This window comes from Gymnoscopelus braueri (assembly GCF_963280865.1).
Source record: "Gymnoscopelus braueri genome assembly, chromosome: 7".
Taxonomy (NCBI): domain Eukaryota; kingdom Metazoa; phylum Chordata; class Actinopteri; order Myctophiformes; family Myctophidae; genus Gymnoscopelus; species Gymnoscopelus braueri.
In genome coordinates, this window is record NC_137608.1 from 11,305,528 (window position 1) to 11,314,202 (window position 8,675).

Genomic DNA, 8,675 nt, shown 5'->3' on the forward strand with positions numbered 1-8,675 from the left:
AATCTATCTACACTGCCCAAAAAAAGAAAGGGAACACTTTGATCCCTTAATTCTTTTGAGTTTTCATGAACTGTGTACATACTGCTAACAAAAACTGCTCAAAAGAATTAAGGGATCAAAGTGTTCCCTTTATTTTTTTGAGCAGTGTATATAGAGCATGGGTTTTCAACTGGTGGTCCGTGAAGGTATTGCATGTGGTCCCTGACCATGCATTTAGTTATGTAGGAAAGTGAAGTTTTGTATTTTATTCTATTATCGACCACTAGTTGAGAAACAGTGCAGTAAATTACCTGGTGACGTATGATGACGTGTCAATGCTGTCAGTTACTGGGAAGTCGTATGTCAAGAACTTCCACAGAAATGGAAAGGGAAACTACCAGATTGCCTGGTTGAGTCACCACCAGGGTTGCACTGCTCATGGGACAGCCTTGCACGCCGTGCAGGAACCTATTCGACCAGGAGCACGCGCAGGCACACCCATAGATTTAAAACAACTTTAAATTCACACCTCAACAAAGTTTACAAAGGCTCCTCTGTTGATGAGAAAGTCCAAGGCATGCACATGTAACAATGGAAAAAAGACACACCCTACAAGCTACATTTGATATGTTTGACGTGATAATTACGTGTTAAATGCTTTTCACAGAAACGTCATAATATAAAAGGATAAAAGGATGTACATGATGAGTGATTAATGAAGGGCATGCCAGGATTTTAATTGAATGCAGTGTGTCACAATAGTTTAACGTGAAGGCCTAGCTTTGATCAGACGTGAGCTAACTTTTAGGTTGGAGGAGGTCCTAGGCTGTGGATGGAGGGTGTCCATGGATTATGATTGTGGAGTGTTATTATAGTTGTCAATTATTGAAATCCCAAACATGGAATATACTTGGACCATGCCACATTTAATGCCTGTCTCAGGACTGCCACCAGCCAGTATACAGTGGATAACTTCCCAGTCTCCAGGTTTTCGAAAGTATAGCTACCACTTTAACCCTGACATCCCAATTTTAGGCTAAAAAGATAAAAAAAATTACTATTCATACAAGCTCTACAACATGCTGTGACATGTTGTGATTGATTGATTTGGATAAGAATAATCCAGCTTGTAGATCGGCTTTCCCCCCCAAATATTGTATTTATTTATGGCTTGTATGGCTTTATAAGTGGCTTGTTTTAAATGTGTAGCGCTGTGGAATAGAGTAGACAATATGGCACATCAGGATTCCATTATTATATATTTAGGGCTAGGCCTATGTGATTCTGGTATATTACCTTTTTTTAAAGCCCCTTTTGCTATTTTCACAGAATTGAGGCAGCTATTAGCAATCATTTCCTTTAGCTGTCTTGTTGTCGCTCACCTGATGCAATTGTGTGTACAGGTACCATGTGCAATAGGCCTACTAAAAATCTCCTGCAACTCATGTAATGAGCATGTTACTTTACGAGTCACCAAAGTTATTCAAACGCATTTTTATATGTTTCTACATTATAATGAAGAAAATATATAGCTATATCTAGATTTTTTTTTAAAAGAAAAAAAAAGAAAAGTGCCACGGACATAGACATGTCTTGCCACGGACATGTTTGTTTGTCCGTGTACCAACTGGGACGGACATGTTGATGACCCTTAAATAGAAACAAGGAGACAACCGTGTAGTACCATTCCTCATAGTGTCACGGTCCGCTCCTCGGGCCGTGGACTGTGACTTTATTATTTGGACCTTGAATGGCCTTATACAGTATGGTGTTGGTCTCTTAAGGGCTGTTCTTTAGGCCTGTTTAGGCCGTTGTTCATTATGTTCTGTATTTATCTTGCATTGTTGTAACTCTGTTGCCTTTTGCCTTGGTTCTCCTTGTACTTTTATTGTGTAGTTATGTTCCTAGTGTTCCTGTCGCCTGTAGTTGTTGCTACCTGTCTTGTCTCACCTCCCTTTGATTAGTTATGTTCTCGACCTGTGTCCTGTTAGTCTCCCAGCCAATCCCTGTGTTGATTGTCTTTGAGTTCACCTGTGTCTTGTTAGTCCCCTGTCCATTTAAATCCTGTGTTTGCTTCAATTTCCAATTGGTAAACTGCATACAGTCCTGTGAGTTTATGTTAGTCCTTGCCTCGTTGAAACCTTGTATTTAGTTCACCTAGCTTTCCCAGTTTAGTTTTACCATGTGTATTGACTTTGCCTGTACCTGGACTTTGATTACTGCCTACTCCTATTGTTTGGTGTTAACCAATCTGGGAACCCAGAACCAAATGAGAAGGAAAAACAGCGCCCTCTGCTGTTTGTACTATCTCACTTGGCTCTGGGACAATGACGACGTAGCACCCGTGCGCAAGGAAACCGGGGTTTTGGTCTGCCTTCAGCGTTTCACTTCTGGTGGTGCGACTATGTTTTCATTCCCACTAACAATATGTCTACATGGAACACTAACACCACTTCTCCCAGAGAACATGGATCGTTTTGGTTATAAGCCCACTTGTTTCTATGATAAAAGAGCAAGTTAAAATGTGAATATCTTTTCGTGGTTTTGTCTGCTCCGCGGACGCTATTGTTAAATTAGTTTCGGTTGGTTTCGAGTGGGGAATGATCGGCGGACACGTAAATCCCGCCCACTACATTTGATTGGGTAAAGCGCGGCCTGCTTCCTGATCTGAAGGCATGCCCACTTGTAGCCCAGTGCGTACACGTTATGACGAACCTTCACGACAGATTCCAACGCAGAGCAGAATCTGTTCTTGAGAGATTAGGTGTTAACAAACACTTTAATTTTAGCGCCTCTGCCTCTCATCTTAAATACACCTTAAATATTTCATGTATTTTATAAATAGTTTACTCAAGGAGGGTAACGCCAGTCGCAAGTAGATGATGTCATTTGTCCATTTGGTCCAGCCCTATGGAATGTATTAAGGCGCTAACTTAAAACCAACTTAATACTTCCTAGGTTAATATTAGACAATATAATACAATTATATATGTTTTATTAGCACATGCATTCCATACATTCCATAGACATGGACAAATGACATCATCATAAAACATGTACAATTTGGGATCCATCCTGTGACATCAAAAAGTGGCAGAAGTAACGGTATAGAGTATAACAGTATAAAACAATTTATGAAGATATGAAACGTAACATGAGTCCATATCAGTGTGGTTTGAGTTTAGCATTTTACTGGACATTCAGCAACTGCAACAAGACAGTTTATACAAATAAAACATGAATTAGACACATTTCTGTCCAGTCTGCATCACACTGTAATAATCCTGCAGTACTCAATGGAGTGTATATGCCCCCTTGTGGCGCAATGGAGCTATAGCTCTGTATGTGTTGTTTCTTGCAGGAATGAAACACAATGACTATTTTAGAAAAGACTACATTATATAAAACAATATGACAGAAATGTATTAACTTTATGTTTTTAGCTATTTAACTTGTACTACCATTAAATCTACAATGAACTTCAATATGAATAATTACAATGCTATTTTTGTTGTTTATTGTGTTAAACAACATTGTGTTGTTGTTTATGTATTATTATCCTTTAGGGGTGAGTAAGACTTCAAGCATTTGGGCTACAGCAAATATAGTGCAGTGTTTCCTAAACAATTAGCACAATATGTAGGCATTATTGTTCAGGTATTATAAATCTAAATCTTCAATATGTTCTTGCTGTTCTACATACGGCCAACCATGAAGAAATAGCAGGTTGAGGCTTTAAGCTTCACTTTTATTAAATATTATTAGGGTTTTAAGATGCTTCTGAACATAAATTTAAATGTTTAAGCAATAGGACTTGTATTCTGTTACTAGTTTGACCAAGCCTAATACTATACCTAATATTTATCCAAATGACTGAAATCAGTCGTGGAAACTGACAAAATCCATTTTGATTTCACAGCTCTGGTCATATATTGTACATAAATAGATTTTTAGACACTTAATCTTTTGTCTCTGTTGATACAGAGCTGGTAGAACTGTTTTACTAATGCCTGATTTATACTTCATTGCACACCAGTGTCTCACACAAAAAACAGCAGACCCACAAGGGCTTGTAGATCAGCCATCCTCGGAGAGAGCCACGATGTGCACAGTTACCGTATGTCATCCTGTTGTTCATAGCGATGATAAGTGCAGATCTTTTGCATCATCTCCAAAGGTTTCTTACATGAGAGATGTTCTAAAGATCAGTTAATCTGTGCTTACACCACGCACACATGATCACGGCCAAGACATTTATAGCTCCCTCGATCCGCTACTGGTCAAACAAACAAAAAGACAACATGCTGTAATTATAGGCTTACCGTTTCTAAATACAGCTGATGTAATTTCACGCATGGAACTTTTTGTAAGTGATGTTGTTGGAGTTGAATTTCACCTTATGACCCACACAAAGTACAGATACTTGTAGCACGGAGACAATAAGGAAAAACCAGACTCAGACAGGCAACCAAGGGTGTAAGGAAACATGATTGTATTCAGATCAGAGAGACAATAGAAGGTTACAGTATATCACAGGTCCGCAACATCGGCCGTCCATCTCTCCGTAGTGTAACAGAGCAAGCACGAGCTTTTAACATTGTCCAGTAACATACAGTAAACATATGACATCATAGGATGTGACATCGATGAGGTTCCGTGCGAAGGTGGACTTCTCGGATTGGATGAGAGCGATGGTTACGTCGTCGTCTGATGATGGTAGATGATGGTAGATTATGATGGAGGACAGTTTATCTCTGGACAACAGCGTCCCCATGTCTGGGTCAACACGTTTGACATCTTGCTCTGACCCACTGGTCAGTGGAGGCTTGGTGACATGGGTGCAAGACAGCTGTAAGAAAGGATTAGTGTGGAAAAGAACACCGATATGGTGTTCTCATAACATAGATTGTCACAGAAAGCCTGTAGCATGTCTCTGACCTTGGCTTGCAGACACAGAGACTGCTAGTAGAGAGTACAGAGTACTTTTACCATGACAAAGTACAGGCCCGTATGGCATTATTAATAGGACATTATTAACCAGGTTAAGGACCCTAGACACATTATGATAATTCAGATAAGAGTAATCAGATAAGAGTAATCAAATAACTCTATCAGATGTATTTACTTATGTTAAAATATGTTTTAAATTGCCCTATATTCTAGATAGCAATCATTGCCTGTCTAAATAATAAAGAATATTAAAGAAAGTATACCTGTTTGTTTCAAAGTGTTTCAAAGAGACGTCAGCCAGAGAAGTGCCTTGTTCAAACTGTGGTCAGTGAACACTGAGGAGCTCAGAGCAACTTAGCATCCTGTGAGATGTCATATCATTGCTGTCGGGCAGAAATCCCGTATCTCCATATCTTAACTTTTTTTGAAAACGAATGCCCTACTCTGTCAGTCAAAAGTAGCAAAAATAGCCGATCTACAAGCTCACAACGTGTCACATTGTGACGTGTTGTGATTATTATTATTATTATTTTTTTAATTGAAAATTCTTGTAAAGTTGGTTAAGTGTGTGTGTGAGTTTCTATAAATATTGAACCAATGAAAAGTATCAACAACAACTTATGACTAAATAATAACTACACTGGATCCATTGGAACACAAGTTCTTTCTTCCATTTTCTGAAAAGTAAACCTCTTTGGACGTGCAAGGTTTCAACCCGACAGCAACGATATGCAAACTCAGACTAGTATGAGATGATCGCCAGGAGTCACCAACATTTCTCAAAGTTGAATTTTTGCCACGGACATACAAAATAAGTGGTCAATAATATTACCAGAAACCATAGGCAGAGAATGGGGAAGGCTAATAGTCTATATGGATACAGGATAGGTGGGCAATAGGGACATCTGGGCACCTCGATGTAAAATTGGCTATTTTGTTCAAAATGTTTGCATTTTCTTATATGTAAAGTATACATGATGTGAACATGCACGGTACATCATTATAATAATAATAATAATAATAATAATAATAATAATAATAATAATAATGATAATAATAAGTAATGTAAAGTTAAATATGTGACCTGTGACTAGTCACAGGAATAGTGACTGTGAAAAGTGGATAGTGAAAAGGAATAGTCATAGTGTGACTGGCCACTGGACACTAACAGCATCATTAAATGTCATGTGCTCGTGTACATGCATGCACACGCGCGCGCACACGCGCACACACACACACACACACACACACACACACACACACACACACACACACACACACACACGTGTGTGTGTGCACAAACCACACTCACACACATACATACGCACATCCTCCATCACAATGCAGCTTCACACTGTGTGTGTGTGTGTGTGTGTGTGTGTGTGTGTGTGTGTGTGTGTGTGTGTGTGTGTGTGTGTGCGCACGCGCGCACACACACACACAATGAAGCTGCATTGTGATGGAGGATGTGCGTATGTATGTGTGTGAGTGTGGTTTGACACACAGCCTGTTTCCTTTGTGCACAGAGACCACTCAGCAGCTTAGACTTCACTGTTTAATATATGTTTGTTTTAATGTATTTTAAAACAAGCCTCTTTCTTTTTATCGCAAATATGAAAATATAGAACTCAGAGAACAACTTTTATGGACCTTTCCTGTATCCATAGCAACAGACACTGACTGTTTAGTGACTACAGTTCAAATCAGGATACAAAACAACACCCCTTATTTTCATTGGAATGTTTCATTTTAACCTTCCATTTATTTTATAGACCAGTGGAGGTGGAGTTACTATTAAAATGGTTTAATTTGAACCATGCATTTATTTTATAGACCAGTGGAGGTGGAGTTACTATTAGAATGGTTTAATTTGAACCATGCATTTATTGTATAGACCAGTGGAGGTGGAGCTACTATTAGAATGGTTTCATTTGAACCATGCATTTATTTTATAGACCAATGGAGGTGGAGCTACTATTAGAATGGTTTCATTTGAACCTTGCATTTATTTTATAGACCAGTGGAGGTGAGTTTCCATCACCAAGATTGCAGTACAAGTGTCCAGTAGGGTTTGCCTTACAGCTTTTATACAGTAACTGTGATTCTGGGTGCAGATGCAGACTTCTAATAAACAGTCCCTGATTAGATAAGAATTCACTGTTTAAAACAGTAAATTCTTATTTAATCAGGGAATACCTTCTCTTTTTCAAGGACTCCCTGTGTACAACATGATCACAACATATACAAAAAACAGGGCAGTGATGAGTCTAATATGTGTCTGTGAGCGTTTTGATATCCCGCAGTTTTTGGTTCTAAGAATGAAGATATATATACAATGGGAGAATACTCTCAGTTCCTCTTATTTCAGCTCTAAAATAGGTCCATCATGGCCTTGGTCCATGGTAAAAGTACTGCACATATCTACAGGATACCACAATCAAAATGCTGGCTGCAGCTTGACAAGAAGTTCAGAGGTGACCACAAGGAACTTTCCACTCTGTCTTAATACCAAGAAGAGGCAAATTGCACAGGAAAGGTGGCCTGCTGCTACATCACACCTTTTTTCACAGCTTTGCCTCTCACACATGCTGCACCCCATGAGTAACAAAGCCCTGGGTAGGCAGCCCGAGCTGGTGCACTCAGAGGAGCACACTTTTCTAGTATTTTGATTACTAGACCAGTGTGCACCAGTCTGGGAACGATGCAAGTTGGAAATGCCTGCCCCAACCCGATACAATACCTGATGTACCCGTTATCATAGTACCCGCTGTGTCTGTCTGTCTGTCTCTGTGTGTCCCTTTTGTGCCCATATAGTGATTTTTTTATCAGGCTTGTCCAAATATGGAGTCTAGCTCTAGCTGGGCCAATCTATGACATCAAATCGAAAAGAAAAAAACTGGGGGGGGGGGGGGGGGGAACTAACATTAAAGAAGCATATCAAAGAGAACCCAATTATGTTTTTAAAACTCTAACTTTAACATGTCATTTTAGAAATTAATCATTGTGAGAATGTACTGAGAGAAAAAAAGCGATTTACAGTTGTATGAATTAAAGTACATTCAAAGATGACCCTAAACCTGTGTCTCAGACAAGGCAGTCTCTTGATGAGTGATGGCTGGGTTTGTGGAAGTGTTAACTCATTCACTGACAGAGTTATTTCTGGCTGTGTTTGCCCACTGCCAGCGATGTAGTGTTTTTTATAATTTAAAAAAATTCAAAAAAAAAAAATGCTCCCATTATGATCGCAAGTGCAATCGTTTCTAAACACACAGGCGAGTCGTGCACGCCGCTCAGACAGCAAACATTCCGATCGGGGCGGAGTCTCTCTCCTCCAGCCCAGTGCAAAAACCCCATGTTTCGCTATGTAAACGGAAAACTCACTTGCTTTTTCCACCCCGCCACAGACCTTGCTAAATCCCTTATGATCGCGTGTTCAACTGTTTGTAGACACACAGGGGTAGTTGTGTGAGTGGCCCAGAGAATACATTTTCAATCGGCGACATTCCATTTTGCAGTAGTAGCAGTTTCAAAACAGCGTCGCTAAACAGCATTCCACGGCGGAGAAATACAAAGCAGAGAAAAGACCGTTTGAAGGCGGGACCTAAACAGGAAGCGGACAGAAACGAAAATCTTCGATATGACGTACTTCCGTATCCGGGTGTGCTACAATGAAATGTGTCGTGGCGAGAGATGAAGGAACGCGAGATCTTGGTTTAAAAAAATATTTTTCAAAATTACGTTTTTTA